General features: G+C 43.2%; 2 pseudogenes; both read right to left on the reverse strand.

Moving 5' to 3' along the window:
- Positions 1-1,653: 1,653 nt before the first annotated feature.
- On the reverse strand, positions 1,654-6,305 carry LOC107280584 (L-type lectin-domain containing receptor kinase IX.2-like; annotated as a pseudogene).
- Positions 6,306-9,100: 2,795 nt separating this feature from the next.
- LOC136355938 (uncharacterized) overlaps positions 9,101-18,840 on the reverse strand; it is a 99,669-nt pseudogene continuing 89,929 nt past the window's right edge.

Raw genomic sequence — 18,840 nt, forward strand, 5'->3', positions numbered from 1 at the left:
GAATAGTCCTGGATGCAGAATACTCCTTCTGATTCTTACACTTATTGCATGGACAACAAATAAAACCCTTCTGGTTGTTAGCTTCGGCCACTCTCAAAAAATAATACACGCCGTCAATAAACTCTTTGGACCGCTGGTCAGCGTACATCCATTGCCGATCCATCTACATGAAATGAAAAAAAATCATACACAAATAATCATTCGTACAATAATGACAGTCATACAATAATGATAAAATAATCACAAACTCTTTCAACAGTCATACAATAATGACATATCATTATTCATACAAAAATTATAAAATATTCCACCAAATAATTCTTATTTATTATTTCTTAAGTTTTAAATTCTTTTAATTTTCAATTTAGTTTGTTTTCTTTTATTTAAGATTAACTTTCACTATATTTTCCTACTCAACTATTTTATAAAACCTTATTTAGCAAATAAACAAAATTTCTATATATTCTTTCTTTTCCCACACAAATTTTCTCTCTTGTCAACTTACAACAAAATTTTTGAGACAAAAAAGTGTGCAAAACATAGCTCCAAATGTAATATGACAAAAAAAACATTGGAGGATGAAGTTGCTAACCTTTTAGGCACTTCCGATTTGTATATAATCACCAAAGTAAATTCACTATAAATTTTGGCATGACCTCCCCACTTTTTTGAAGAAATTTTGAAGCTTCCTCAGGCTGGAGGAGGAAGAAGACATATATAAAGGGGTGGGACTTTAGTCCCGGTTGGTGTTACTAACCGGTACTAAAGACACCAACCGGGACTAAAGATCCCGGGGGGGGCCTAACAAGCCCTAACAACATTTGAACCGGGACTAAAGATCAAATATGCCCGTTACCCTTTTTAACCGGGACTAAAGATCATCTTTAGTCCCGGTTTTTGTTGCAACCGGGACTATCGTGGAATTCGGCCGACCGACGAAAGATGGTTTTTCCACCAGTGACATGAGACGGCCGGGTGCAACTAATACATCATTAATGTACATTAATTACTGTTCAATACAGTTCCATGCTACTAAAAGAAAAAGAGTGCTCTAGTCTGGATGTTTTTAAGGCAAAGATCATGCAGACGCTGGAAACGTTGAAGCCAACTGATAGTCTTGCTGAAGATTTAGAGTAGCTCTTTTGGGGTTTGTTTTCTGTGGTAAAGTATTGTGTTTCGATAGGGGTTGCTCAAGTAAAGGGTGCTGTCCCTTTTTGTCTATGTTGGAAAACTGGAAATCCCAGTGGTCTATTTCCTGTTGTTTCGTTTTCTGCTTTTAGCTCATGTAAAAGACTCTGTTTCTCTTGGGCTTTCTCTAAAGCCTGTTAATGAAATTTGCCTGTTGTCAAAAAAAAAAAGTTTCATACAAAGTAGTTATATTTTGTCTATATAAGTTGAAGCAGAGATTGTAAATTAAAGATAGATGTACTTTGAAACAAGTTTAATATCCTGCTACGTACAAAACAACACTGCAAATTTAGGAAGTCTATATCGTTTATAAGTTTCTTGAAAAGGCAATTACATGATCAACTGATCGAGATGAGAATGTGCAGTCAGCACTCAGCAGCTCTTGTGAGAATTGAAGTCTTGGTGATACAAGGCTTGTTGAATTTTGTCCCAGCAACCATGCAACCAGTGCTGTCTCCTCAGTCATTATCCATTCCCGACCAACGAACTGGATGCATCTTGGTCTGTTGAAGCCAAAGTAGAGTTGACGATTAAATTAAGGTCAGGCAACGGCGCGTCACGCTCCAGGACATCCATTGCTTGCCGCATGCTAGGCCGGTGTTTAGTCTCGAAGGCAGAGCACCAGAGTCCCAACATGATGACACGCTCCATCTCCCTCCTTTCAGTACCGTTGCCACCAATAGCTAGCCTTGAGTCTGCAGCCTCGACGACATCACCGCCACTTCTGTACAAGTCCCAGATCTGCTCCCTATGTCTCCTCGCGCAGGCAACCTCAAGAAGGGCAATGCCAAAGCTGTAGACGTCAGAGCTACGGTTGAAGCTGACCTTGCCATCCTGCACTGTGGATCAAGGTATCCTTCTGAGCCTATGTCAGTTGTCCGCAGCGTTGCATTGTTTGGGTTCGCCACCCTTGACAGACCAAAATCAGCAAGCTTGGTGTTGAAATTGTCATCCAAGACTATGTTGCCTGGTTTGATATCTCTGTCCAGGATATATGGGTCGCACTCGTGATGTAGGTAGAAGAGACCCGAACCAATGTCCTTAGCTCACTACTACAAAAACCCTCATAGGAACCGGTTCATAGGTGCCGGTTAATTTAAAACCGGTACTTATAGAGCTTTTCCCACCTCACCGCGATGAAAAAATATATAACCGGCACATATTATAGGTGCCGGTTTCCTTAAAAACCAGCACCTATATGGAGCGAGCCAAGCCGCTGAGCCAGTCGTATCCTCTCTCGGTCCCCCTGTCTGATATTTTATAAGTCCTCCCGCGATCCATCTCTCTCAGATTCTCTCTCGCTCTGACTCCCTCTATCGCTCTCTCTCTCTCTCTCGTCTCGGCAGCCCGTGGCGGCCCGGAAGCGGAGCGGCAATGGCGCCAGTGGCCCGGCGGTGGCGGCGGCGCCCTTCCCTCCGCTGGATCTGGCGTCCCCTCCGCCGGATCTGGTGGGAGGGAAGGCGGGAGGCGGCGGGGAGCGGCAGCAAATGGCAGGGAGCGGCGGCAGGCGGCCGAGGGGAGGCGGCGGACGGCGGCGGCGCCCTCCCCTCCGCTGGATCCGGTGTCCTCTCTGCTAGATCTGGTGGGAGGGGAGGCGGCAGGCGGCGGGGAGAGGCAGCAGGCGGCGAGGAGCGGCGGCAGGTGGCTAAGGGGAGGCGGTGGACGGCGGCGGCGGCCTTCCCTCCTCTCTCCAATCTCCATTTTAGTTTTTCTTTAGATGTTTTTTTTTTGAATTTGTGGATGATTTTTTGTGAATTTGTGGATGATTTTTTGTAAATTTGTGGATGATTTTGTTGAGTGTTCATTCGATATGTGGATATGTGATATCGTTCTAGGGATTTTAAATTGATTTGGGGATGTCGGGAGCAATCGAGGTGAGGTATGGCGTGGTGACGCCGTTGGTGAGCTCGGCTCTTTCTTTTTTTTTTTTTTGGTTCTTGTGAACTTATAGGTGCCGATTCTATTTTTGCATAGGTGTCAGGTTTTGCTTTTGGTGCCGACTAATTGGTGCCGGCCTATGGGCACTTGCAAACCGGCACCTATGCCATTATCTGTACTAGTGGCTATTTTATACCTGCTAGAACAATTTAGCTAGTTAGCTACATGGATTGATCGATCGTTAACATGCTTAATTAATTACAAATGTACTAATTGAACTCTTAAAACAAGTTCACTCAAAAGATATCAAATTATGTCCATTATTGATTATATATATATTAAATCCAAATTTATAAGTCTCTAAATCATGAAAAACTATGTGTCCAAATTGTCCAAACCGATTACAACTCACGGTATTTTTCTTACCTAGAATTTTGAAACTAATAAATCATGAAAAATATATTCCTCCGAACCAACTTCGACTCCACATTCATTTATTATGTTTTTCAAAATTAATAAATCGTGAGGCATGCTAAACTAAGACTCCAATGCAAATACAACTAAATACCAATTAGTTTCAAATGTCAAAAGTACTAAATTTAGATTCAGAATAAAATGTAAAACAATAGATTGAAATATGGAAGTAGCAGAATTCTATAGTTATTCACAAACTGTAATAATTTTATCCAAAGTACAGCAAAATGGAACCGTACATACATAACTTTCAGAAAAAAAAAAGACTAGTCTATTGTTAAGAGAAATCGATATAGAGGCTTACAGAAATTGGAAAAAAGAGAATGATTTGTGTCATTATCTTATGATGGGTCTAGACTATAACAATGTGTACAAATCGAATGATCGATGTTGGTATATACAAAATACAAATTGTATTAATTTATAGAAATGGAAGCAAACTATTGTGCTGAAAATATAATGCTATTTATGAAAAAAAAGGTGAGTGTCGTATATTAATTAAAACAATTACCTTTAAAATCCACTCCATCCCTAAATGACTACTGTGATCAGATTGTCAAAGACAAGTTAAGCATTTCTATTAGTTTGGTAATTAAAACAAGAAGAAAAAGAAAACGATGTACCAGTATTTGTGGGATAGATTTTTAGGCTAATATAATACTCTTTTAGGGACGAATTCAAGGAATTGAAGTAAGTATCTCCATGAAAACTTGTATAGGAAACATGCTGATATAATTAAGGGAGTAGCTATATTTATAGCGCTATATTTTTCAAAAAACACTAGTCAGATTTTTTTTCACACTATAAATTAGATTTGTAATTATACTATCAATTTCAAAACTTACACTATAATTACGTTATAAGTTTCAATATTTACATAGTATTTTTTTAATTCACGATGTATTAGAGCGTTATAGTATTAAAAGTAATTTATTATTTAAACAAAAGAGTAGAGATATGAGAGATAGAATCATATTATATATAGAGAAGGGAGAGCAATCATATATATAGAGAAAAAAGTGCCTGAAATAAGTGAAAATAATTTTAGTAATCCCGTATAAATAATAGCAACATAGTATATATGCAGATATGGGAACCTTGTTTGCCATGAAAGTACTGCTGCTGACTGGCTTTTGTACAAGTAGTCGTTGAGCTTGCCATTTTTCATCAATTCATATACAAGGAAGAGCTCCTTATTCTTTTTGCTGAAACAGCTGCACATGAAACGGGCAATGTTCCAGCTGTATTCGCGGCAGCACCAACCAAAAAACTTGACGAGATTCTTATGCTTGGCTTCGCTGATGATGCTGACTTCGGCGAAGAAATCCTTGTGATTCTCTCCGCTCGGCTTCCTGAATATTTTCTTCACAGCAACTTCACGGTTTAGCCGCTTTAGGAATCCGCTGTACACTACCCCAAAGGCCCCCTGTCCGAGCTTGCGATCCTCAGAGAAATTGTCAGTCGCGATGGCCAAATCGTCGTATTCGAATCGCCTGGTGCCGCCTGTGCCCTTTCCGAAGGTATGACGTATCCTCTTCTGCATCAACCAAGAGATCAAGAACCACAGCACTAACAACAACGCAACAGCTCCTCCGAAGATCGGTCCTCCAAAAAGCAGTGTCTTATTGGGTCTGTCTGCACATGTAAATTGTTAGAATTACTAGAAAAAAATACCTAAAAAATACCCGTGTGTTGCAACGGGTTAAGACAACGTACACATTTGCAATGAGGTAAAATGACAGAGAGATTGACTGGTTGAGTAAACAAAGGAAGTGTGATTCGCATACGGCCGAATGAGACAGTTGGACATTTCATTTTCTGGCAACGAATGAAAACCAGAAACAAAATAGAAATCATGCTTCGTCCTGTCTAGCTACGTCCCTTGATGATATAATTTACTTATCAACGACTTAAACATATAAAGGATTGCCGATTTGTCATAAATTTTCGTTGATAATTTTTTCTCTATGACGACATGATGGATGATCGAATTTGAATGACACAACTGCTTGCGTCTTGATTTTCTTGCACTTGTTTCCCTTTATCTTCACCGGTTTTATCTTCACCGGTTCACTATCTTGATGAGATAAAAGCATCAAAAATCAACGGAATAAGTTCATTTACGGTCCCTTAACTTGTTAGCGAGTTCGATTTTCATCCTTGAACCGCAATACCAGATAGAACGGGTCTCTCAACTGTCACCGGTGCAAATGAGACCCCTCAGCGGTTTGGATGACGGTTTTGGCTTACGTGATGCCTATATGGCTGGTTTGATTTGGTCCTTGTCTTACGTGGCAATGACATGACACAAAAGCAAAATATAAAAATTAATAACAATATGGAGCAAACATTTTGGTCAAACAAAAGAGTAAATATGGAGCCCACCTATTCTCCTTTGCGCGAACAAGAAACAGACCAGCCGCCACCACCGCCATGACCACCAACACAGCCTCCTCTTTCTCCTCCTCCTCCACCTCATACTCCCCTTGCCCCTCCCCTCCTCCCCCTCGCCGCCGCCGCCATGACCACATGGCGGCCGAGGCCGAGGACGAGGACGTGTGGCGCGGGGTACAGTGGGAGGCGGCGTGGCTGCGGCGGAGGAAGCCAGTGGTGGTCGCTGAGGACGAGCCCTGCACGGCGTCGTCGTCTTCGGCGGTGGCGTGGGGCGCGCGCGTAGCTTGACCAACGATGACCTGGAGGAGCTGAAGGGGTGTGTGGATATTGGGATCGTGTTCAGCTACGACGAAATCCCCGAGGTGCCACATGGCGCAGCCGATGCGCGGCGGCTACGTAGATGGTGGGGGCGAGGCAGCGGCAGTGGTTTGTGGTGGTGGGCGTAGCACGAGATATTTAACCATTTGCCACATTTAGATGTGACAATTAACTTTTTGCCACTGGACCCACATGTCATAGACACATGTGGACCTACGTGTCGTTGAGATAGGGGTGGCAAATAGTTATTTGCCAAATTTAAAAGTGGCAACCACTCCGCAAATGTCTTCCTCGTAGCACGGTGCCTCGATCCTGGCTCCCTCTCTACCGCCGCCGCCCTCCTCCTCGTCCTCTTTCGCCGCCGGTTTCCTCGGCTGCCTCTCTACCGCCGCCGCCGCCAACGTCGGAGCAGCCTGATGGTGGTGGTGGTGGTGGAGCAGGTGGCGGCGCAATGGCGGGCAGTAGAAGCGGTCGGCGACATGGGAAGCGACGCAAGGACGGACATGGCTGGAGCCTGCCGTGCTGCTGGGTTTCAGCGAGTTGCGAGGGATTCGCCCTGATTGCGAGTGAGACAGAGAGAGAGATGAATTGGAAGGGGAGGGGCAGTACGAGCGAGAGTGGGAGACCGGTCGGTCCGTCCGTGGCGGGCACGGGCCACGGATGCAGGGAAGGAAGCGACGCCGGAGGAAACATGGATGATGGTTGTCGGAGGAAACATGGATGATGGTGGAGTTGCGCCTACGTCTTGGTCCCAATGACATGTGGGTCCTATATTTTTTGTTTGACTGACATGTGGACCCATAATTTTTGTTTTATTGTTTAAATTGTTAAAATTTTCTTTATGTGCCATGTCAATACCACGTCAGATGAAGACCAAGTCAAATTAGCCACGTAGGCGCCACGTCAGTTGAAACCGCCGTCTAAACCGCCTTGGGATCAATATTGTACCGGTTTTGACAGTTGAGGGACCGTTGTATCTGCCATCTGGTATTGTGAAGGACGAAAATCAAACTCGCTGTCAAGTTAAGGGACCTAGAATGAACTTATTCCAAAATCAAATGGAAAAGTAGTTTCTTAATCTTGGTAACAACTGAAAATTCAGCCAAGCAGGTCCTTAAGCCCAATAGGCCCATCGGATGAGAAAAACCCCTAATATTCTCCTGTACGCGCACGGCCTTCCTTCTCCCTCTCCGTAACGCTTGCCGCCTTAAGAGGATCTCGTTTTATGGGTTAACGGATACAAATTGCCCGCCTTACGCGAAAGATTTTGAATCGATCTATTTTTTTATTTCGCCGATGTACGTAATGAACACATCGACATAGCGTATGCGGGGATGGAGGGCGTCGCTCGGTCGGATTTACGGACGAAAATATTTTGGGTGACGATCAGAAAGTTAGTAATTTTTTTATAGTTAAGATAAGATTTTTGAACGAGCAGTAGTATATACTACCTCCGTCCCAAAATAAGCACAGCCATGAGTTTTCATGTCCAACTTTGATGATTCGTCTTATTTAAATTTTTTTATGAATATTATTTTGTTTATTATTAGGTTATAAAATATGAATAGTAATTTATGCATGACTTTAGTCCAAATATGAAAAGTAATTTATGCATGACTTTAGTCCAAATATGATTTTTAGTTTTTTAAAAAAAAATAAATAAGTTGGACGATCAAAGTTAGACACGGAAGCTTATCTCTGCACTTATTTTGGGACGGACAGATTACTTCAATGAAAAGAAACAGCCACTGGGGGAACCCTCGCCAGATTGATATAAATGGAATTACAGAAATTCGGGTCCGATAAAATACTTTACGTGCTGACATTGTACTAGCATCGAGGTATGGCAGTACTTCCATGTTGACGTCATCGCGACATAAGCAACATGCACTCTTATGGCATGGCCAACGATTAAGGACCCAGCTAGGGATATGCCTCGCATAGTGCAAGCCATATCTCCATCTTATTTTGCAATTCAATACCTATCACTCAGTCGCGTTTTGCATTTAAACCGTTGGATTATTTTTATTCTCATATAAATTCAATATTTGCAGTATGCCCTCTAGAAATCACCAACATATACAAACATCAACCCCTCCTCTCATCACCATATCTCCCCAATCTCTCCCAGCGCCACCTCTCTCTCCGGCGGTCCCTGACATCACCTCTCTGCCCACGCCTCCCCTTCCCGGCGGCACCGCCTCTCCCCACCTTGGCTGCGCCGCCTCTCCTCGGCCCGGCCCTCTCTCCCCGGCACTAGATCGAGCGGCGGCGGCGGCGACAGAACGAGCAGAGGCGGCAGATCGAGCGGAGGTGGCAGAACGAGGAGTGGCGGCGGCGATGGACCGGGCTAGCCCTCTCTCCCCAGTGGTAGAACGAGCGGCAACGGCGGCGAATCGAGCGGCGATGACGGCGCATTCTTGTTCTCCCCACCCTTCATCCTCGTCATCTTCGCCCGTGGTGCAGGAGCAAGTTGACCACAACGTCCACGTGGCCGGCTGAGCCATTTTTAGTCCCGGTTGGTGTTACCAACCGGGACTAAAGATCGAGCTGCCCTTTTTTTTTATTTGCATGGCCCTGTTGTTGCATGGTTGTGTATATATATAATATATGCATGGTTATGTATGCATAATATATATATATATATATATATATATATATATATATATATATATATATATATATATATATTACATATATTACATATATACGTGAATATATATGTATATATTAAAGCACTTAACATTTTATGTGCATATATGACCAAAATATGTATTTACACTAAAGTAAATGTGTACATATATAAAAATAGACATGTATTAATTACAATTCATTATGTCCTAGCTAGCTAGGACTTCGACATAGTAGTCGTTATCTCAAAAGCTAACGGCTTATGAATTGTATTTCCGTCGTAGTAGAATTCACCCTCAGGATCAAGGACTTGTTCGTTGATGAATCCTATGAGTTGTTCTTGAACCGCCACGACAAATTCCTTGTGTGTGAGGTTATCCCTCATATGAATAACCTATATATGAATGTATGAAATTAATTAGTAATGAACAAATCGATACGTACGCAATGAAAGTTGGAATTTATTTATACGTACATCGAGCTCTCTTGTGGTGTATATTTGGTTTGTAAGGCAGTGGCAATACTCACATACGTAGTAGCCGCACAAGTTAGTTCCTTGGTCTTGCTTTGCACACTACATATATATATACATGACAAACGGTGAGAGATTTAATTAATATACACTTATATTTGAATTAGAGATTCAATATAAATGTATAAATGTAGAGCATGTACTCACAGGAAATTTGAACTTCCGCCGAAGTTTTTCTTTCCAATTGCCGCGGACCAAATGACGGAATCGATACCAAGCCCTACATGGAGTTTAAAGCTATAATTCGTAATAGCAATTAATAGCAAAATTCGTAATAACATTGGAACTTATGACATTACCTGTCTATCAATTCAAAAACCTGGTCAAAAGTAGACTTATCTTTATTCATTGGGTCATAGACATTGACTCTGTAGGCCTCCAAGTCAAAGAGTAAAAGGACCTAGTGGAATCTGCAATATGTGTGAGGTGATATATGAAAAACTGTAGATCTATATATATATGGGAACGAACTTTGTTCGGAAGACAGTAAAAACTAACACTGTGTTGTACGGCAATAGTATGAACGTCTTATAATGCTGCTCCTTCAGGAGATTGATGAGATTGTCCTCTGTGGCTTGCAGATATTTGGTGATCATGTCGACGTTTACTTTCCGAGGGTCGATGAATCCAGTATCGAAAACCCCCCGCCGTCGGGCCCTTTGAATCTCCATTCTACAACGATATAAAGGAATTGTTATATATATGGTGTACAAATATATACAAGGAGTTAATTAAAGGAACGTAAGAAATATAACTCAACGATACGTACAAAATCCATGCGCTAAAAATAGATACGTCGAGGGCGTCCAGCTGGTATAGATCGTAGATATCCTCGAAATTGATCCAGAGAATATCTTCCCCTTGTAAGAAATCGGAGCTCTTGATCCTCGCTCCGATCATCTCCCTACCGCTTGCGCTCATCTCCATGTACCGTTGATAGAATTTGTACATCTGTGTCGGTAGGAACTGCAGCTGCTCAGGCTTGACAAGCGGTTTACCGAGTTCGTACTTGTGTCTCACTTCCACCTTTGGGATTGGTGCGCCTTTAAGCAACTGATCCCTAGTTAGCCCGGTGTCAGAAATGAATTCTTTTATTCCAATTTCTTGCCCCTGTCACCAACGGCTCAACCTTCTGGTTTGGTTGCTCTCCAAGCTTAGGGACTTGTTTGTACTTTCCATAATATGCTTTCTTAAGTGTTTGCTCATAGTCCGTTAGCTTTATGGCCTCCTTGGCTGGTGCCGACATACTCCTGAAGAACTTCTTGGCACTCGGGTTTATAGGAATCTTCTTTTCTGGACTCTGAGGCTTCAATTGCCTCTTCACTTCTGCTGCCATGTAAGCGTCAAGCTCCTCTTGCGTGCAATCGTACGGTGGCTCCTTGTTCTCGGCGGCGTCAACTTTCACCTTCTTTGTTGCCCTTGTGCGGGCAGGCGGTGGTGCTTGGTGAGTTCTTGACTTGAAAGGTGCTGGAGGACACGGCGCAGGAGCCTGAGGAGGAGTCGGTGCACGAGCCTGAGGAGGAGTCTGTGCAGGATCCTGAGGAGGAGTCTGTGCAGGAGATTGATGAGGAGGAGATGGTGCAGGAGCCTGAGGAGGAGACGGTGGAGGAGCCGGAGGGGATGGTGCATGAGACGCCGCTTGTCGCCCAGGGAGGATGATGTAGCGCTTGCGCCATAGTATAATGGCGTGGCTCATGTCGCGTAGATGCATCTCACCGTCTCCTCCAAGGTAGTCCAACTCGAGGTCCTCGTACGCGGCTTCCACCAGCTTAACTTCGATCCTCGAGTATTGTCATTGCCTGAATTTCGTTTCAGGATTTATAAATTATTTAATAAATTATTAATAGAATTTATATTAAATGTTCATTAATTTACAAGTGAAGTTAAATGTGGGAAATAAAATTTCCTAAATATAAAGCATGGCTGGATTTAATTTTTATTAAATTCTCCATGATTAATTATACTCTCTGGAATTTTCTCGAATTTTTCAGAGCCCAATTATTAATTTTAATAATACAAAGAACATTTCAGTAATTATTTAATTAATAAATTAATCATTAGATGAGATGGTTTCAATTTTGTTAAATACTTAGAGTGTCCAAGTATGTTCAAGATTTTTCTTGGAATTATTTGAGCATTGGAAGTATTTTTAACAATTGAAAGATCATCTCATTGGTTAATTTATTTGGAAATGTAATAAGAAATTTCCCCTCAGCTTGGGCCAAATTCAGCCCATTCTCTCCCTTCCTCTCAGCCCAGTCAAAGTCTAATTTCCTCCCTCTCGCTACAGTACCTTCTTCAACCTCTGGACAGAGCCGAGCCGGCCATCCCGTGTCCTGTTGCCACCGCCTCCTCCTTCCAAATCCGACCTCCCCGTTGCTCCTCTTTCCAAAGTAGTTACGGGAATGGAATCCTCTCAATCTCCTCTACAATTTCCCCAAGAAATCCCCAAAAGTTTCTATGGAAACCCTTTCCAATTTCGCGGTTCAACCTTTCCTTTTTCCGGCGAAGATCTAAACTTTCCCGAGTTTTTCCCGTCGATGTGGGCTCGATCCCAGGCTCCCATGGCTATATAAAGGACCCCCTCGTCGTCCTCTACCTATCCCCACAAGTCCCGTCCTTCGAAGTGCCCTAGCCGCCCCTCCCCGAGCTCGCTTTCTCTCTCCAAGCGCCGGCCGCCGCTCCAGCCGCACCGTTCGTCGTCGTCCATCGTCTCCTTCGGTCGCCACCGCACCGTTGGATTCGCAAGGAGGAGGAGAAGCCCGGCAGCCGGCTCCCTTGCGCCGAAATCTCGCCGGAAGCCATCCTCGCCGTGAACCAATGGGATGCCGCCGTCTTTTGATCTACAGCCGCCGTTCGCTGTCGTCCCGGCTGTCCCTGGTCTGAGCTGCTCCCTCCTTCGGCATCACAGCACCAAGACGAAGCCCGGCCACCCCTCCGTTGTCGCCGCACATCGCCGGAAAGTCGTCGCTGCCGTGGATAGTACCTCGCCGCCATCCCAATCTCGTCGCCAGCCATCTCTTTCGCTGTTCATCGCTGCGTATGTGTTGGTAAGCATCGCCGTTGCCTCCTCTTTCTCGTGGTATCCTCCCTTTTATCGTCGCTCCGTAGTTCGCCGGTGATCGTCGTTCCCGTGTCCGTTATCAAGTAATCTCGCTTGGCTGTCTTATCATTGCCATGTCTACCTAAACCCTAGATCAAATTCAATCTAACCCGTTGTCTATCTAGCGCCGTCATTGTCGACCCTCCCTCTCCAATCGCTTTGGTTCGGTGAGACTTCTATCCGTGTTCCCTCGATTTAGTTTTTAATCTCTCGTTTGTGTCGTTGAGTAGCCACCGCCGTGCCGCGCTTAGCTGCTGCCCTAGCGTCGCCACTGCACTAGCCGCCTAGCAGAGCCAAGTCGCCCTAGTGCCGCCGTGTCGCAGCTATGTGCCGCTTTAACCTAGCCGCCGCTTTAGACGTTGCTCGGTAGCCAAGTTGTCTAGCCGTAGGTGCATCCCTAAATTCCTACCGGGCTATCATTTGCCGTATCGGGGCTTTACCGTGAATTGCGTCTAGCTCACCGGTTTAGTTGCAGCCGTTGTTGAGTTGTTCACTCGTTTGTTCGAATGAGGTGTTTCCCGTGCTTCGTTCGTTCGTCCGTGTTCCGTTCGCCGGTTTCGGTTGATCATTTGGGTGATCCCGTATCACGTAGAATTGACTCGTTAAGTCGGTATCTCGTGAGGCCCGCTTGACAGATCAATCTAAGCTATCCGATCTTGGTCAACTCTCGGTCGAGATTAATCTCAGCCGCCCAAAATTAATATAAATCATTTCCTCTCTTTCCAATGGCATATTGGTTCTTTTTATCATATGTCATCTATCAATATAATCTAATCTTTTCCGGAGGTTGCTTTAATCTTTCCTCTCAGTTATAAATCATTTGTAAACGGTTTAATTAATGTGGAATAGTCTTTTTCTTTAATAGGTTTAATTTGAATTAAATCTTATAAAATTCGTAACTAATTCATATAACATCGGAATGAGACCGTTCAAGTCTCTAAATTCATCTAAAATCATGATCTTCATGTACTCTATATGTGTTGTTTATTTGGAGTTTCTTAGTCTTTTTCCTCGTTTTGCGTGTTAGCTTGTCGTTTCCGTCGTTTCGAAGGTTCGCGTGTGTGTCGGAAGTATTCAAGAAGATTAATTGAAGACCCTTTATTGCAAGGCAAGTCACACAGATCCCAAACACAATTCCTTTGAGCATGTTGATCCTATATTTAAAATCTCTATTTATTTCAACTGTGCATTTATTTTCGAATGTCACCGGGTGGTGTGAACTTATTACTTTGTTATGACCACTTTGTATTGCTTACTCTATTCTTTGATACCTTGGGCGACAATTTGACTAGTTGGACTTATATATTGGTTTAGCTAGATATTAGATATAATTGCTTAGCCATGCTTACAAACATTAGCACATGATTGGGATAACTAATGTTTCACTTACTTAATGATGTATATTTAATTGTAGCTCACGATGGCAAATCGTGATTGGTTAATTAATTAATATGCTAACTAACACTTTATAATGGTGGGTTGTGAGCACATGGTTTTGATGGTCGTGCTCATAACAATTAAGGACCGGTTCAAGAGTTTCGGTTTTGAAACATTAACCGTGCCAACCACAAGCTAGCATAGGCAACAGCTTTACCTTTTGTATAGCATGGTTTATTGCGGGACACCAGACTGAGAAGTGGCGGAGATAAGCCCACGGGGGTCGCTGGGGAGTCCATGCCTTGTTTTATAAGGGGGTGATTATAATCCAGGAACGGTGCGCTGTGGTGGATTGTGTTGTGCGAGGGGTACTGTCACAACTCCTTTCCGAGGTACCGTGGTGGTATTGAGGCGCATGGTGACATGTCGTGGGGCTGTGTCTTGTGGGTACAGTGGTACACCTCTGGCCAGAGTAAAACTATTCGAATAGCTGTGCCTGCGGTTATGGGCGGGTCTAACAATGTCTTTCGTGATTAGTCTCACACTTCTCACCATAATAAATGATGCTATAACTGGTAATAATTTGATTAGCTCCTGGTTTGGAATAGTAGATTCCTGGTTTGGAGATAGATCTGTACAGCCGAGTATGGTTGTTCAGGATGGTTGGGCCTGTGAAGCATGGGTGTGCTGTTCAATGTTGATTAATATTGATGATTAATTACTCTACTGTTTTACAATTCTCAAATGTTTGCTAAATGCTGCTTTTGCAAATGAGCCCTATATTATGCCATTCTTTGGTATCCTTCTGCACTTGCATATTTGCTGTGTGGCTTGCTGAGTATGTCATATGCTTACCTTGCAATAATCAATCAAACCTCAGTTGAAGACAAGTTGCGAAGGGGAAGACATTTGGCTTATACCCCAGTTGAGCTGTCTGTGGGAGTGGAGCCGGAGTTTCGCTAGACCGTAATTCCGCTACAGTTTTCTTTTCTTTTGTAAGTATGTAACGTTATTATTTTGATGGATTTGTATATTAAATTGTTAATTTGTGTACCTTGGCTGATTCCTGGATGAGGATTTCATACACAAATTAGTTCGGAAATTACTAGTGAATTTCCGGGCGTGACAAGTTAGTCCTTAAGGTTTGACCATTTGGCTTATTCTGCTGGAATCGGCTTGCAGTGGTAAGTCCCTAAAGGATCCGTTGGGATGGCCATTCCCGACACAACCTTCATGTGATGAGAGGTTATCTATTAGTAATCAACGTAAGCAGAAACATGCGGAATGTACAAGTCCAAAAAACATAGAATTACCTTGATTGATAAGTTCTTGAAGGGAATATGCAGCTCACATGGTGTCCGCTGCGTGATGTCATTAACGGGGCAGGTGGTTTTGTCCTGGGTTTGCATGGCGTCCATGCTCTGTGATCCTACCTGCCCCGTTGAGGCGCAGCTGCTATGATTGCTTGAGAGGCTGACCATTGCAGGAAGAATGTACGGCTGGGGATCCTGGCACCGATGTGCAGCCATGCGTTCATCCACCTTCCGTGCCACCTCCTCTTGCATGCTGAGCTCGTAGCTCGATACCCTCTACTCAAGATCTGCAATCTTCGCCTCGGTATCTCTCTTGCTCCTCATCCGACTCCTGTACGTGTGGATGTCCTCCTTGAATCCAATCTTCCAAGGAACAACGCCTTTCCCACGTGTTATTCCTGGATGCTCGGGAGTCTGCAGGGCGAGCGACAGCTCGCCCTTCTCTCTGTCGGGTCGGAACGTGCCCTGCGTAGAGGCTTCCACTGCGTCCGTTAGTCGATCGGCAGCCTCGCATATCTGATCGCTGAACACCAGGGAGCCATCAACTGGGTTAAGCGTTCCACCGTGAGCGTAGTACCAGAACTTCGATCGATCCGGCCATTTAGTGGTGGTCGGTTCGATACCCCTCTCAATCAAGCTTGCCTCCATCTCCTCCCACTTCGGCATTGCGACGCTATAGCCGCCTGACCCCAAGTGATGATGGTACTTCTTCTTGGCGGCATTTTCTTTGTTTCTGACCATCATCGCTTGTCCTTGTTGCCCTGTCTTGTAAGCAACGAACTCGTCCCAATGATCCCTTAGCTTTAGGAATACGTCAAAGATCGGTGTTACTCCCTTCAGGATGTATTTCTTGTAGAGATCTCTGTACCCGCGGATAGCGTGAACGTCTCGAGCATTGTGGTCCACAGCATCTCTTTCTCTGATTCCGGGAGAAAGCTGTCATTATCCCCGCGTGCGCTTGTTCTGCGCCAGTACACCGTGCTGACAGGCACGTTGTCCCTCACAACCCAACCGTTGTGGCGTACAAAATTCTTGGCTGCTTCTGCCGGAGCACTAGGTCGGCCGTCTTCGTCCAGCTCAGTTATGATGTGCTGACCCTCTATCTTCTTCGCGGCACCTCGTTGTCCGCGTGCCCTCTTCTGTCCAGCGGAGGGATGACTTCCACTGGCCTCCTCCTCATTCCCCTCCTCGTTCCTCTCCGCGTCCCTCTCCACGTTCCCCTCCTCGTTCAAGTATTGGTTTGAATCCTCGTTCCCCTATTCTTCGTTCCAGTACTAGCTGCTTCCCTCTGCGATTGTATTGTACAGTATCTGTTCCTCATCGCGATCAGCCATCTCTGCATACAAAAAAATATTTGTTAGGTCTATATATATGCTAAGTCTAACAATCTTATATTCAAACTCTAATAATCTTATATTAAAATTGTAATAATCATATATGCTAAGTCTAACAATCTTATATTAAATCTCTAATAATATAATAATCTTATATTAAAACTCTAATAATCTAATAATCTTATATTAAACCTCTAATAATCTTATATTAAAATTGTAATAATCATATATGCTAAGTCTAACAATCTTATATTCAAACTCTAATAATCTTATATTAAAATTGTAATAATCATATATGCTAGGTCTAACAATCTTATATTAAATCGCTACTAATCTTATATTAAAATTGTAATAATCATGTATGCTAAGTCTAACAATCTTATATTCAAACTCTAATAATCTTATATTAAAATTGTAATAATCATATATGCTAAGTCTAACAATCTTATATTAAATCTGTAATAATATAATATTCTTATATTAAAACACTAATAATCTTATAATCTGATATTAAAACTCTAATAATCTTATATTAAAATTGTAATAATCATATATGCTAGGTCTAACAATCTTATATTAAATCGCTACTAATCTTATATTAAAATTGTAATAATCATGTATGCTAAGTCTAACAATCTTATATTCAAACTCTAATAATCTTATATTAAAATTGTAATAATCATATATGCTAGGTCTAACAATCTTATATTAAATCGCTACTAATCCTATATTAAAATTATAATAATCATATATGCTAGGTCTAACAATCTTATATTGAATCGCTACTAATCTTATATTAAAATTGTAATAATCATATATGCTAAGTCTAACAATCTTATATTAAATCTCTAATAATATAATAATCTTTTATTAAAACTCTAATAATCTTATATTAAATCTCTAATAATCACTTCTTTACATCACTTGCCTGCGCGAATTTCTTCGATGGCTAGCTACCGCTTCGGCTTGAGGGACGACGGCGACGTCTTCTCTGCAACATTACCAGGAAAATGTATTAGCCTAAATGGGCCAAGTTACATATATTGTATTTCACGTTTTAACCTATATATATAATCATATATGTATGCTAAGTTTAATAATCGTTTAATTATCTCGTTCGTACACGTTTCGCTCGCGTTCGTTCTCACACTTTTAGTACAAGTGCATTCACGTTCGTAAGCGTTTTGGTCACATTCGTTTGCGTTCGTTAACGTTTCGTTCACGTTCATTCGCGTTCGTTAACGTTTCGTTCACGTTCGTTAAGCGTTCGTTCATGTTCGTTCGCGAGGCAGTGGCGTCAGTAATGAGCTAGGCGCGGCGGCAGCGTGGCGGCGCGGCGGCGGCGTCTCGCGGCGGCGTCGGGGCGAGGTCCGACGCCGTGGGCTGGCCCGGCGGCGTGGGGGCGCGGTGGCGGCGTGGTGTAGCGGCCCGGCGGCATGGCGCGGTGGCGAGGCGAGCTCGAGGCGGGGGCGGCGGCGTGGCAGTGGCGTCGGCGTCGTCGGTGGTGGCTGCCGCATCGAAGTCGGTCGTCGGCGGTGGCGGTTGACCGCGGCGTGGTAGTGGCGTCGGCAACGAGCTAGGCAGCGGCGGTTTGGAGAGAGAGAGAGAGAGATCGAGAGAGAGAGAGGGGCAGCGGCGGCTCTCACCTAACAGATGCGGTGGCGGCGTCTGCGGCGGAGGCGGCGAGGACCGCCAAGCGACGGTGAGAGATGACGGCGGCGTCGGCGTGGGGTTGCCCTAGGCAGTGGCGGCGAAGGAGAAGCTCGGATTGATCTCGATGGAAAAACGTCTAAGTGTTGGTGCAGAAGACGAGGGCGTACTGGGAATATATATACCCCCAGATCTTTAGTCCCGGTTGGATCTTTACTCCCGGATGTTCTCACCAACAGGGACTAAAGATCTTTTCCCGCTATTTCCAAATTCTTTTTAAACCCGATTAGGTTTAAGAACCAGGACTAAAGATAATAGCACTGAATTTTGAATTTCATTACATATGTGTTTCTAAAATAGTAAATAATGCATTACAATTATTTAAAGTCGAAAAATAATGACAAAACCTTCGAAAAATTATTGTTGTCTGTAGTAAACTAAGTGGATAATATATAATTAGCACATGAATGATTTAAAATTGTTAAAAATTCTAATAATCATATATAATTAGCATATGCATGATATTAAATTGTTAAAAATTCCAATTAACATATATAAATACCACGTGCATGATTTAAAACTTTTAAAAATTCTAATAATCATATATAACTAGAGTATGGATGATATTAAATTGTTAAAAATTCGAAT

This window comes from Oryza sativa, chromosome 4, assembly GCF_034140825.1.
Source record: "Oryza sativa Japonica Group chromosome 4, ASM3414082v1".
In the NCBI taxonomy this organism is placed as follows: Eukaryota; Viridiplantae; Streptophyta; class Magnoliopsida; order Poales; family Poaceae; genus Oryza; species Oryza sativa.